Raw genomic sequence first — 15,338 nt, 5'->3', positions numbered from 1 at the left:
AACATTCTGCAAACAACAACAAAAATATTTGGTGTTTCTGTATGTGAGACCGTATAACAGTTTAAATGTACATCTAAAGGAAGGTCCAAACATGTCAGTTAAAAAAGAGCTTTAAAAACTTTTACTTTCATTTACAATGTAATGAAATAAATATGTTTAAATATCACTGTTCGTTAAACATTTTTTTTGTTGTTTATTTCAGGTATGGGTCAGCCCGAGGGTTGGGTCGCCGGCTGGGCCGAACCCGAGGGTTGGGTCGCAGGCTGGGCCGAACCCGAGGGTTGGGTCTCTGGCTGGGCCGAACCCGAGGGTTGGGTCACAGGCTGGGCCGAACCCGAGGGTTGGGTCGCTGGCTGGGCCGAACCCGAGGGTTGGGTCTCTGGCTGGGCCGAGCCCGAGGGTTTGGTCGCAGGCTGGGTCGAACCCGAGGGTTGGGTCGCAGGCTGGGCCGAGCCCGACGGTCGGGTCGCAAGTTGGGCCGAACCCGAGGGTTCAGTCGCAGGCCGGGCCGAGCCCGAGGGTTCGGTTGCAGGCCAGACCGACCCTCCGGTTTTGTTTCCACCCTGGACAGACCCTCGCTGGTCCGACCCTCCGGGCTCGGATCTAGGCTTGGATCCAGGCTGGACCGACCCTCGCTGGGCTGACCCTCTGGGTTTAGACCCAGGCTGGGCCACAGGTAAGTTCTGAGAAACCTCCATCGTTCGGCTCTGACTGTCGGTGTGAGTCTGTCACCAAGAGGCCTTGGTGAGGTGACAGTTCTGACTCATCTTAGAGTCTTCTGTTTCTTGTTTTTCTAGATGAGTTCCTTGTTTAAACGTGTCTTTCACAGCTAGTCCTTGCATCTGGCTGGATGAGTTTAGCCTTTGGTTACATTCACGCCAAGGCTTGTGTTTATAATATCACCCTTTTGTAAATAGTTAATTTAGGTGATTAATCACAGCTGGCCTTAGCATCTTGCGAGGCTTCTGATGTCCCGGGCCAACGTCTGGCACCTGGACCTTTTTAGATTGTAGATTTAATTTTTTGTTTCTTTATGACGGGCCACAGTGGGCGTGATTCTCCCGTCACTCTCGTAAACAGGTATGTATGTTTAGGTATAGTTAGGTTGTTAAGAGTTTAGAGATTACGTTTTTATTCCCAGCATGTTTGAGACACAAGAGGCATCAGCAGAGGATGAAGAAGTCTATCAATCAAAACTATGTAAGTCAAGCGTCTCGTTTACACAGAAAGACACTCAACACTTTTTTTAATTGTAAAAATACTGCCATTGGTAGAAAAAAAAGAAACAGATGTTCCTTTACACTAAAACCTGTAAATTGTCCACCACAGTGTCCCACAATCAGCCCCAGGAGGAGACGCCAGCAGAGGAAAGAAACAATATTAACCAAAATAATGTAAGTAAAACCTCTCATTTACACAGAAAGACACTGGACACGTTTATTGTAAAAAATGACATTACTTTATCATGCCTGTAAAATATTGGACTTGAACACCAGAATTCACTGATTGAGAACAAGGAAGATGGAAGAGTACCATCATCTACCAATGGAGGAGGAGGAGGAGAAAAATGCGGGAGCACCAGCATCCAAAAGTGTCCCACAATCAGCCCCAGGAGGAGCTATCAGCAGAGGAAAGAAACAATATTAACCAAAACATTGTAAGCAAAACCTCTCATTTACACAGAAAGATACTGAACTTTTTTTATTGTAAAATTTTTGTCATTGGTAAAAAAAAAAAAGAAAGAGAAATAGATGTTCATTTACACTAAAACCTGTAAATTGTCCACCACAGTGTCCCACAATCAGCCCCAGGAGGAGACGCCAGCAGAGGAAAGAAACAATATTAACCAAAATAATGTAAGTAAAAGTTCTCATTTACACAGAAAGACACTGATCACATGTTTAATATATAAATAGACGTCACATTTAACTAATGCCTGTAAAATGTCGGAGAGGAACACCAACATCCACTGATGGAGGAGAAGAAAGATGGAGGACGGGAGTGCCAGCATCTACCAATGGAGGAGAAGAAATACTTTTATTAACCAAAACAATGTAAGTAAAACCTCTCGTTTACACAGAAAGACACTGGACACGTTTATTGTAAAAAATGACTTTCTAATAATTCTTGTAAAATATTGGACTTGAACACCAGAATTCACTGATTGAGAACAAGGAAGATGGAAGAGTACCATCATCTACCAATGGAGGAGGAGGAGGAGGAGAAAAATGGGGGAGCACCAGCATCCAAAAGTGTCCCACAATCAGCCCCAGGAGGAGATATCAGCAGAGGAAAGAAAGACTATTAACCAAAACAATGTAAGTAAAACACTGATCACATGTTTAATGTATAAATAGACGTCACGTTTTACTAACGCCTGTAAAATGTTGGAGAGGAACGCCAACATCCACTGATGGAGGAGAAGAAAGATGGAGGACGGGAGTGCCAGCATCTACCAATGGAGGAGAAGAAATACTTTTATTAACCAAAACAATGTAAGTCAAACCTCTCATTTACACATAAAGACACTGATCACATATTTAATGTATAAATAGAAGTCACGTTTTACTAACACCTGTAAAATGTTGGACTTGACCACCAGCATCCACTGATGGAGGAGAAGAAAGATGGAGGACAGGAGCACACAAACATCAGCACAAGACGGAGATGAAGAAAGACTTCTATCAATCAACCAAAAACAATGTAAGCAAAGCCTCTTGTTTGAACACACATTTAATATAAAAATAGGTGTTAATTACTGTACTAGTGCCTGTAAAACATCTTGTGTGTGATTACAGATTCACTTCAGAGGAGAATCAGACGGTTCCAGATGTTCATCACCACAGCACAGAATGAGACAGCAGTAGTAGTAGTAGTGTTTACTCTGACTGCTTTCATTTCAACTATAAATAAATAAAAAAATAATATCTTAAGAAATCAAACTTGGTGAAATTCTTTGTGTGCTTTTAAGTGTTGTGTTCAAGACCACACTATTCAAGACCAAGACTTGCCCGAGACAATTTAAAAAAATCTATAAATAAATAAAACTATGACAAGGTTTGATAGTAAAATAACATTCTCTCTTTAATTTTAGTTTATTTTAAATACATTTGATGGACAAAAAAGGTGCCTGCAAAAAATTAACTAAAATATTAAAACTACTACTGCTACTGATAAATCCACAATTATTCTACATGTTTGAAAACAAGATTTTTTATGTCAGCTGAATGTACAGCAAGTGTTTAAAAGTATTTCTGCCAAGAAATAATGATTCTCAATTCTGATTTTTTCAGTTGTGCAGGTCAACAGGTCTCAGATTTCACATGATAATTTTTTAGTTTGAAAAAGCCTTTACACAGGTTATTTTTATTAATTACAGATGGCGGCGGCCCGGACTATAGCCGACACTATGTAATAAACGCCTTAAAAGACATGGATATAATGAAAAGAGTGGCTGGACAGAGGCATAAACATGACACACACGGACTTATTAAACACTAGGACCCAGAGGTGGAGTAAATGCGTCCCCCGTACTGCATTCACAGGCTGTAATATCACCAGTTTATCATTTTACCAGTTGTTAGAGCTACTGTCTTTACCAGGGAGATAATATTTATTACTGGTGATTGTTTTCTGGAGTTTTACTGGGAATTAGGGAAGGTTGTGGTCATTATACGGGGTGGATTAAAGAATGAATAAAAGATTGTTTTATCCCGTTCTTCTCCGTGTTATTATCACATTATAAAAAAGTTTTAAAATAGCAGGAGTTAGTGCTGGTCTCGAACGGTCTTGAGAGAAAATTCCGAGTCCGAGACAAGACCGAGACCTTTAAGATTTGACCGGTCTCGACTACCACAACACTATCAGATAGGAGTGCATCCATGGCATAAATGGAGTTTAACTAGAATTTACTATTATGACTAAGTCCATGTAACTATGACCGCTTTACCATTCACTGAGTTAATGTTACTTGATTTCTGAGAAGTAAAACGTGCTGTGTCGGAGCTCTGAGCTGTGTTTCAGGGGTCGATCCCACATCCCATAAGACATTTCCTGCCAATGTCATTACATACTTATATCTAATCATATGGTAAATGTAATGTCCAAGATATACGTTTTTCATATAACCTTTAAAAAATAAAGAATAAAAAAAGAACGTATTAACAACACCCAAAACCAAGTATAAAATGAAAAAGGATGAAGTGTCATGAATTACCAACTTTAAAGACTATTTTGAGTGAATTGTTTTTACAGCAATGGGCCAATTGTGATAGGTTTCCGACATGTTTAGGATGAAATCATTATCATGCTTTCAGTAATTTAATTTCCTGTTTGGAGCCTATGATAAATCAATCTAACAAAGTCACAGGTGCTGTTTATTCATTACTTGGACCAGATTTTTTTCCACCACGTTGCCACAGAAACTTTGACAGGATCAAAGCATTAATTCACTATTCAATAGGTTTTTTTTTGAAAGAATAGCCTGCGATCAATAGCATCAATATCAGGAGAGAAAGAAGATTTAGGGATTGGATGCAATCCTTTGATTTACCCAATGAGAAACTATAGAAAAAGGTATAGATTTTCATCCGATGGACTGACCAACATTTCGTACGAAAGATGATGTTGCCTGACCTTTTCTACATAAGCGTAATGTGCCTGTGTTATCACTGTGTCAGGATGGCCGAGTGGTCTAATTAAGGTGCCTGATTCAAGAATTCTTACTTCCGCTGCCATGGGTTTGAATTCCACTTTTGATAAATATATTTTTTCATTTTAACATATTTAACATGGCAATTTCCACCTTTAAAAATACATATACAAAAAAATATACATTATAGGGTATTTCCTGGGTTTGGTTAGGGATAGGATTAGGGATAAAGTTAGGATTAGGGTTAGGATTAGGGCTAAAATAATAGGGTTAGGGTTAGAACTAAATTAAAAGGGTTAGAGTTAGGGATAGGGGCAGGGATAAAATAAAAGGGTTATGGTTAGGGTTAAAATAAAAGGGTTAGGTTTAAAATAAATGGGTTAGGTTTCAAATAAATGGGTTAGGGTTAAAATAAAAGGGTTAGGGTTAGGGTTAAAATAAAAGGGTTAGGTTTAAAATATAAGGGTTAGGGTTAAAATAAATGGGTTAGGGTTAGGGTTAAAATAAAAGGGTTAGGGTTAAAATAAAAGGGTTAGGGTTAGGGTTAAAATAAATGGGTTAGGGTTAAAATATAAGGGTTAGGGTTAGGGTTAAAATAAAAGGGTTAGGGTTAGGGCTAAAATAAAACTGACAGAACTTTAAGGCATGTGGTGCACCTATCACGTGACCTAAACTGGCCAATGAGGGGTGCTGCGTACGGATTGACAGGTGTTACATACTGATAGCCACTGCTATCTTTTATAAAGGGAATTCCTCTGTTGGATACGACAAATGCGAGAAGGGTGGATGTTTTCAGTTTATTTATTTATTGCACTTTTTAACCAGCAGGTACTGTTATTATTATGTAATTAAACTTGAGGCTGCTTGTGTTTTTTATGACTTGTACAAAACAAGAAGATACTAAAACCCTCTAGAAACATTTTGGAGACATAGGCTATTGGTGACAGAGTAAATTCTGCCCCGTATTGCATGCTCAGGCTGTAATATCACCAAGTTTATCATTGTACCAGTTGTTAGAGCTGCTATTTTTACCAGAGAGCAAATACAGTATTTACTCTTGGTTATTGTTTTTTGGAGTTCAATAAGGTTTCATTCACCAGTTTGAGGAGACGTGGCAGCAGCATAGGATGGCTGCATAGAGAGCCCCCCTGTTACACTGGCTATAAGACAGTGTGACTGCTGCTTTATATCGCATCATTTATATTGATTTTTACTGTAATGTTGTCTCCAGAGTCATCTCGACATCCAAAAAATGTTAGAAAAACGACTAAACGGGACACGAACTCTCGGCCCTATGCTTTCAAGATCAAACTGTATTACAGTATAAAACAACGTTCGAGTCTTAAAAGTGTATTAATTTCAATTGTCACCTCCCCTTTACTTTATCCACAGGTTTCTACAGACGTCAGTAGATGTTTTAATGCAGATCAACCTCTCAGTGTCTTTCACCTAATGATCTGCATCCACACTGTTATAAAGAAAACTACCGTTAGCAAAAAAATAAATGAAAAAGCAACACAACATTAGTAGTGATGTGAGCACGTCTGTGGTGTGTGATGTTACTAATGTGTTTCAGAGAAGAGTGTCAAGTTTCATTAAAGTGTTCAGAAACGGTGTTCAGGTGGGCGGAGCCAGGTAGGAAACCCAGGGTTTCTTCGATAAAACCTGCCAGCGACCAGGTTTAGTTCACGGACAACGTTGCCATGGTAACATACTCAGAGAAGAACATACCTCGCGTTTTGGAATGGGATACTCAGAGTTTCCCTCATTTGAGCCCGAACATACTCAGAGTTTGAACATAACACGCTTTATGGAATACCCCTCAGGTGTACATTTACATTTTATTTTCAGTCCATCTGTTTTCTTCTAATTTCTCATGCTCACTCACGTGGTTCTCTGGTATTCACTAATAACGTATTAGACACATTTGTTGCAGACTTTACATTCTTTAACACTTTTTGAAAGGAGTTTATATTTGTGGTGCTTGTGATTGGCTGATTTTTCATGGTGACCTACATGGTTCTTTCCCCCAAAATCTCAGTGACTAATCTTACAGAACGTGTAACTGTGTCACATCCTGCTGCTCTTTAGAAAAGTAAACTCTCTGTCACATTTTTCAAGGTATTTACGCGAGTTCTTTGTTTTTTACACCAGAACTCTTCATTCATTCATCTGCTCTGTTTCACCCAGAGGGTGAGATGCAGGTCGGTGTTACATTTAATGTGGGTCGATACAATACCGAGCAGTGTTTTCTGTGACACCAACTGCGCGGAGAAGTCAGCGCAATTGTAAAATCTGAGCTTTGCATTTAATTGGCTTGGCGGACTCCGCTTTGCACGTGTTCGCCCAAGTATGTTTGAGCTTTAAGTGTTAACTTCCAACCAGTCCTTCTTTAGTGAGACTTTAGTTGTCACTCATGTATTTTGTCGACAGGGACAAGGCTGGCCTAGAGCAGTGAGTGCTATGTGATATGTGTAAGCCATTGAATTTATATTGAATTTTCATGCCAATTACAATTACAAAGTCAATTATCTAAACTCAATTACAATTTAATTACAAATACGACAGCAATACATTTTTTCAAGTACAATTCCAATTATAATTACCCTGTAATTGTAATTAATTATCAATTACGCAATTACAATTATAACTGACCCCAACCCTAACCCATGGAACAGCTGATTCTTACATGCCTTATGGTATTGTTCCCCAGTACAGCAGTTTTGGTCTCTAATTACTGAAAAACTGTCCTCCATTTTGGACTGCAAGATTCCTCTATCTCCAAATCTATGTCTGATAGGAGACCTGACGATGCTTAATCTTCCAGCAAACCAATCCAACCAATCCCTCCTTGCGGCACTCACCATAGCCAAAAAAAAAAAACAATATTAGTGAATTGGAAAGATAAAAAATCCTTTAACATCAACCAATGGCAAAATCTCCTCATAGAATTAATTTTCATGGAAAAGATGTCTATTCTCAGAAAATGGTAACTTCACTGTGTGTCTGACACTTTCTTGCTGTATTTCATTAAGAAATCAAGGTAGTAGTGGTATAAATATTACAAATAAGCTCCACACACACACACACACACACACACACGCACACACGCACACACGCACACACGCACACACATACACACGCACACACATACACACACACACGGTGTGGAAAAAAACAAAAAAACAAAAAAAAAAAAATGCAAAAAATCGCACCGATCATAAAACAAGTTAAAAAAAGAAAGTTATGCTGAGTATGAAAACTCTTGTTCATTAAATTATACTTCATAATAGCAAAACTTGTTCTGTAAATAGTTTGTTATCGTGATCAAAACTATTGATCTGATGCTGATGCTGTCCTGTAAATAGTTTTCTAATCAACCCATATCAATTGCATGCTTAAAATAACATACCGGTTACAGCACTGCCCATTTCAAGACAATCTGATTCACTTCTAGGTTAAATCCCACCCACTTCCGGGTTAGGAAGATAAAGATACAGAAAATTAATAAGATTAACAGATACAGATACATGTTCAGAGAGGCTGTGGGCAGCCTTATATATCTAACAACATGTACACGCCCAGACTTAAGTTTTGTGGTAAGCAAGCTTTCACAAAACTTCTGTGAACCAACAGAGGAACATGGAGTATCTGTGAAGCATCTTCTTAGATACTGATATGTACTACAAACAAGTAGTTGTGTTTCAAGCAAAACGACAATGAGGTTTTAAGCCTAGTAGCCTATAGTGATGCTGACTGGGCAGCAGACCGCTCATACAGGTGCAGCACCACAGGATACTGTGTAGCCTAAGTAAAAACAGTTCTTTAGTTTCTTGGAAAACAAACAAACAGCCTACAGTAGCTCTCAACATGTGAAGCAGAATATATGGCTCTAGCTTCTGAAATGCAGGAGTGTATATGTCTCTAGAGCAGCTATTAAAAGGTATAGATGACTACAAATACAACCAAACAGTGGTGTATGAAGACAATCAGGGAACGATCGCTTCAGCCAAAAACCCTGTAGGCAGACAGAGGTGCACACATGTGGACATTAAATACCACTTTGTAAGGTTCATGGTAAAACAAAGGAAACATGTCCTTGGTGTATTGCACGACTGAAGAAGAACTGGTGTAGATATGTTGTGAAATCAAATGTGACAGAGTTTATCTTCCTAGAGACCATCAAGATGTGACACACTTACACCTTCTGTTAGATTAATAACTGAGATTTTAAAGTCTCCCACAGTGGAAGGAACGACGTAAGTCACCATGAAAAATCAGCCAATCACATGCGCCACAAATATACACTGCTTTATAAAGTGTTAAAGAATGTAAAGTCTGTAATAAGAAGAAAATAAAAATAATCCGAGGTACCTTTTCAGCACTGTAGCCAGGCTAACACAAAGTCAGAGCTCTATTGAGCCCATGATTCCTCTAGCCCTCAGCTGTGAGGACTTTATGACATTTTTTAACAATAAAATTCACAAGATTAGAGATAAAATTAGCCACTCCCTGCCTTCACTTGGGCCTGCTGTACCATTAAATGTAAATAGGCCTAACCTAAACTGTTTCACACATATAGGACTTCAGGAACTTAACTCTATTATTTCATCCTCCAAACCATCGACCTGCCTTTCAGATCCAATCCCAACTAAGCTGTTTAAAAAAGTTATTCCCCTAGTCTGCCCATCTTTGTTGGAGACAATAAATATATCCCTATCAATAGGCTACGTGCCACAGTCCTTTAAAGTAGCTGTAATCAAACCCCTTCTCACAAAACCTACTCTTGATTCCAGCACTTTAGCAAACTACAGGCCTATATCTAATCTTCCTTTTATTTCAAAGATTCTTGAGAAAGTTGTGGCAGCTCAGCTCTGTGAATTTCTTCAAAACAACAGCCTGTTTGAGGACTTCCAGTCAGGTTTTAGAGCTCAACACAGCACAGAGACTGCTTTAGTTAAAGTAACTAATGATCTACTCTGGGCTTCTTAGTGCAGCTTTTGACACTATAGATCACTATGTTCTACTAGAGAGATTAGAGAAATTACTTGGAATCACAGGGACTGCCCTAAACTGGTTTAAGTCCTACCTATCTGATAGGTACCAGTTTGTACACGTGAATAATAAGTCTTCTGTGTACACTAAAGTAAGCTACGGGGTTCCTCAGGGCTCTGTGCTAGGTCCAATCCTCTTCTGTATCTATATGATCCCCCTTGGTAATGTTATGAGAAAATACTCTGTTAACTTTCACTGCTATGCTGATGATACCCAACTGTATGTATCAATGAAGCCAGGTGAGACAAATCAGCTATCTAAACTTGAGGCCGGTCTAAAGGACATTAGGGCCTGGATGGACCAAAATTTTCTTCTTCTCAACTCAGACAAGACTGAGGTCATTTTACTGGGCCCGCGACACCTTAGAGAAACATATGCTAGCCTAACTGCCCTAGATGGCATTACTCTGGCACGAAGCACAACTGTTAGAAACCTTGGGGTTCTATTTGATCAGGACTTATCCTTCAACTCTCACATAAAACAAACTTCAAGAACTGCCTTCTTTCATCTCCGTAACATTGCTAAAATCAGATCTATCCTGTCTCAGGGCGACGCCGAAAAACTAGTCCATGCTTTTGTTACCTCTAGACTGGATTATTGTAATTCTCTTTTAGCAGGCTGCCCGAGCAAGTCGCTTAAGACACTTCAGCTGGTTCAAAATGCTGCAGCACGTGTACTGACTAAAACTAGGAGAAGAGATCACATTACTCCTGTATTAGCCTCTCTGCATTGGCTTCCCATAAAATATAGAATAGAATTCAAGATTCTTCTTCTCACTTATAAAGCCCTAAATGGACAGGCACCAGTCTATCTCAAGGAGCTTGTAGTGCCATACAATCCCCCCAGAACACTACGCTCTCAAAATGCTGGACTACTCGTTGTTCCATTCATCTCTAAAAGTAGTATAGGAGGAAGAGCTTTCAGTTATCAGGCCCCACTTCTCTGGAACCATCTACCAACCACGGTTCGGGGGGCAGACACCCTCTCTACCTTTAAGGTTAGGCTCAAAACATTCCTCTTTGGTAAAGCTTTTAGTTAGGAACCAGCTCATAGCTCATAATTAAGATGCAATAGGCATAGACTGCCGGGGGGGGGTCTGGCATGCTCGGTTGGAGAGAGGTTGGAGAGGGCGTTAAGAGAGAGGTCATTTAGGTTAGAGAGGGACCGGAGAGGGTCCCATTCCTCTTTCAAACACTCCCTCTATGTCTGCTTCTTCCCTTGTGTGTTTGCTCCTGTACTCCTTCTGGCTTTTGTCTTGCAGGTCCGTGGGATCCTCAGTGTGGAGTTACAGAGTCTCAACAACTCTGTCTCCACCCTTTCCTCTACACACACCCAACACAGCATAACGTGGATGGCTGTTCATCATAGGAATGGGATCCACACAAGGTTCCTGCTGCTTAACAGAAGGTTTTCCTTGCCGCCATGATGAATTCATGTTGGGTGTGGGATACATATGTATGTGTATATACGTATATATGCATATGTGTGTATCCATAAAATGAAGAGTCCGTCCTTAAGACTGCTCTACTGTAAAGTGCCTTGAGATACCATTGGTTATGACTTGGCGCTATACAAATAAAAGATTGATTGATTGATTGATTGATTGATTGATAATAAATATGTCTAATAAGTCATTAGTGAATACCAGAGAACCAGTGTGAGCATGAGAAATTATAATAAAATATATAATGAAAATAAAATGTTAATGTCTAACTTAAAGACAAACAATGGGAAATTAATAATAAATATACAATGTATTGACTTGTATATAAGCTGTAAGTATATTAAATAAACACATGTGCTTCATAAACACATTTATGTTTTTATTTTGGCTGTTTTATAATTTAGGAATTAGGGCTGGGCGATATATCAAGATTCAAGATGTATCGAGTTTTCTATTTTGGTGATATAGAAAACTATAATATTTCATATACATATATATATTATAGCTTATTATGTATCAAAATACTAGTTTTAGGAGTCGCTGCTTTTACTTCTCAGAACAACATGTAAAGCTCAGTTAGATGGATTAATGAGTGCACATATTGATCAGCTGTTTGTTAAAAAATGTCCCTGTGTGGCATTTTAGCATCAGCAAATTTAACCCAGAATTGTCTTTCTGGTCAGACTTTATTTGATAAAATTATATAGATTTATATCATATATCACCATTTTGAGAAAATATATTGAGATATGAGCTTTGGTCCATATCGCCCAGCCCAAGTAGGAATGTTCACAGCATTTCAATGTTAATAAAGGTCGACCTACCAGATTCTAATCACATAATTGTATTTAATAAGTGGTTGACAAGTGGCTATTTTAGATTTATTGTACACTTGTCTTAAAATATAACGGATACTGGAGCTTGGTTGAGCTGGTGGGACGGCTCGTAGTGGGCGCCAGAAAATTTCCCTTATTTTCATATTCAAAACTTGACAGGTATGCCTATAAGCCTAGATTTTTTTATTTTTTGGCGCCGCGACACCAATGCGCGTCAACTGTTTTGACCCAGCGGCTCACTCACACAGCCAGGATCAGACAGAAGCTGAAAGTAAGGGGAGGGGGAGGGTTTACATGGACATACAAGTAATGATGATTGGCTAAAGGTAGAGTGATATTTCATGGTAAGCCAATCAGTGACAGAGTTTAGGTAAGTGGGCGTTGCTATCAAGCGTGTGCTGACAGTGAGAGGACAAGAAGCAACCCTGTGGAGCTTGAAGAAGTCTGTTCATTTAAAACTGATGTTTACAGTGTGGAAGTACAATCACTACAAAAAAATACATGTCAAGTGTCCTCTTCATACGCAAGTTATTCTAATCTAATGAAACATCTCTCAGCGGTGGCTAGTGGCCAAAACAAATAACGCTATTAGCGCTGCACAGCGCTGAAAATGTTAAAATGAGCACCACATCCAAGTGTGTTAGTGCTCATTTGAGTACCTAACATTTTACAGTGCAGACTTTATTGCTATTCATGTTCTTGTTCTTAGGGATACAAACATTGTCTGGGGAAATGATTTCAGGTAGGTGCTGCTACTGTTAAAATGATCAAAAAAGCCTACCAGTACTGTTAACAGCAGTAATGTTATAGTGAAACTCGTGGGGTCATTTTATGAAGTCAGATGTCATCTGTAGGTTTTATTTAACTGCCAATTTTATTTTTTTTATCTTGTCAGAAAAAAATATCTGACCCATGAGTCAGACATTGAAAAAATGAGCGCTACCACAAGAAACAACCTCTGGTGCTCCTTGAGAACCAGATCAAAATTGTTGTGTGCACCCCTGGTTATGACATAGGAGCCTTATGTCATAACCAGCAATGATGTGTTAACCTTAAGTGTACAGTACAAATGCTAAAATGACTATATAGGGAATGGTAAATGGACTTGATTTTATATAGCGCTTTATCACCACACTGAAGCAGTCTCAAAGCGCTTTACATATCAGCTCATTCACCCAATCACTCTCACATTCACACACCAATGGCACAGGACTGCCATGCAAGGCGCTAGTCGACCACTGGGAGCAACTTAGGATTCAGTGTCTTGCCCAAGGACACTTCGACACATAGTCAGGTACTGGGATCGAATCCCCAACCTCTCGATCAGAAGACGATCCACTACCACCTGAGCCCTAGTATATTAAGATACTAGACAGAGTGTAAGAATGTTATTGTTTGTTTAAACAATAACATTTCTCAATCAGATTCCATAAATTATCCTGTTTAATAGCTTTGCAGCCAGTGAATCATGCAAACAGAAATACTTTTCACTTTTAAAAGTACTTTTGAGTACATTTCAGAGCCTTTACTTTTTACTTTTACTTGAGTAGATATTTGGATCAATACTTTTTACTTTTACTCGTCTTTTTTTTTACATAGGTATTTTACTTCTACTCAAGTAAGGAATCTGGGTACTTTTGCCATCTCTGTTGACAACAGGTGATGTGTTAAAGGAGTGTTGCGGCAAAATTTGCGGTTGACCTCATTTGGAGACATGATTTATTGCTCTGGTTGAATGATGGAGTCCAGGAGAACCATTGATGATTTTATGAAAAAGTTTATTCTAAGGCTAAGTAAAAAAGGTACAAGATGGAACAAAGTGAAACAAAATTAGCGTCCGTCCAGGCGGACGTCCGAAGGAAGTGCCGCTCCCTCTAACAGTTTCAGCTTAAGGTTTTATACAGATAAGAAAAGGTCCCAACAGTGAGAGACAAAAGGGAGGGAGTCAGATGCCCATAGTGGAAATGTTGGAGGATGATGAAGATGTTATGAGAAGGTTCGGCGCCAGTCTTTATCTGTCTTGATAAGTGTGTGCGTCAGTGTATGTCTGCATGTGAGCAGAGATTCTGGCTTGGCAGAGACTGTGCTGCACTGAGTACGATCTGTACTGTTTAATCATGATTCAGCAAAAGTGAATGGAGTCATCATGTATTAAAACCTGACAAATTGTACACATGAACATACATTTGATGATATGATGATGAATATAATAATTGACCATAACAGGAGGAAGTGTGGTGATACAGCGGAATGTTTTGACAGGTTAACTGTAAGGCTGTGTGTGAAGCAATAAAGAAAGCTGACTCAACATACTCCTATTTCACGGCTTCTACATTGGTGATGATGATATTTGAACATGTCAGCAGAGGGCACACAAGGAGACAGGGCCGCAATGTTTGCCGCTACGGTCAAGTTATCAGAGTTTTGGCAACATGTCGTGGTTTCAACACGTTGAAGCCCAGTTTCAGCTCCGAGGAATCACTGCAGACGACACAAAATATTACCACATCGTTGCAGCCTTGGATTCGTTGACCACCTGTGGAGTGATGGGATTGCTGCGAGACCCACAGCAAATACTCAGCTCTCAAACATCAGCTCCTACGTCTGTTCCAGCTGTCCGACATGGAACGAGCGGATCGCCTGCTGTAACTCAACGGTATGGGTGACAGTAAACCCACAGAGCTGATGGAAAATATGCTTGCGTTGCTGGGATCAGGTGATACCTCGTTTCTACGCCAGCTCCCCCCGCAGGTGCGCACGGCTCTGGCCACTTCGCCTCTGGTGGTAGATAAAGACTACCAGGGTTTGGTGGAAGAAGCCGATCGTATGCTTCCATCAGAGTACATGCCGTGTGGCCGGCACAGCCTCAACACCAGCTGGAAGAGGACATACTGGCTGCTATCGTAGCGGTGAGGGACTGACACAAAGATGACAGCCAGCTGTGCTTTTTTCATTGGCGTTTCAGAAGCAGAGTCAAGCGCTGCACGCTGCCCTAAGAGCTGTGGGTGCAGAGAACACGGATAAGCTGCAGTTCATTAAACATAACCCGTTTTATGGAATACGACTCAGGTGTTGCTCTCCCATCTTTTAAAAGCTGTCGTTTTTCCTCGAAAGAAAGTTTCTCTATTGTCTCTACCACTGTCACTCTGCCGGTAGTATTATATTCAGCCCACTAGCTAGAGAACGGAGCAGCAGCGGCCAAGCTGTATCAATTCACTAATGCACTCTGAACATATGTATAGCATTTAGCATAGCATGGTTACGTCCAAAGGCAGTGTAGAAAGCTGCCTGTTTACGTAAATGGTTGTCTTCTTGGGGAAATGACTGCGCATGACCAAACACATAAAAACAC

General features: G+C 39.8%; 1 long non-coding RNA gene across 2 annotated transcripts in view; it reads left to right on the top strand.

Moving 5' to 3' along the window:
• Positions 1 to 1,994: 1,994 nt before the first annotated feature.
• LOC114478192 (uncharacterized) overlaps positions 1,995 to 15,338 on the top strand; it is a 42,866-nt gene continuing 29,522 nt past the window's right edge. The window contains exons 1-2 of one of the 2 annotated variants that reach the window (XR_003675824.1): positions 1,995 to 2,054; positions 2,155 to 2,318. This is a non-coding gene — a long non-coding RNA (uncharacterized LOC114478192). Of the gene's footprint in view, positions 2,055 to 2,154; positions 2,319 to 2,437; positions 2,496 to 15,338 lie in introns of those variants that run through there. The other variant, XR_003675823.1, reaches the window with a different exon arrangement.

The sequence above is a fragment of the Gouania willdenowi genome, chromosome 16, assembly GCF_900634775.1.
Source record: "Gouania willdenowi chromosome 16, fGouWil2.1, whole genome shotgun sequence".
NCBI lineage: Eukaryota > Metazoa > Chordata > Actinopteri > Blenniiformes > Gobiesocidae > Gouania > Gouania willdenowi.
Note: the sequence above shows the minus strand (reverse complement) of the source record. Positions and strands in the feature narration are given on the sequence as shown.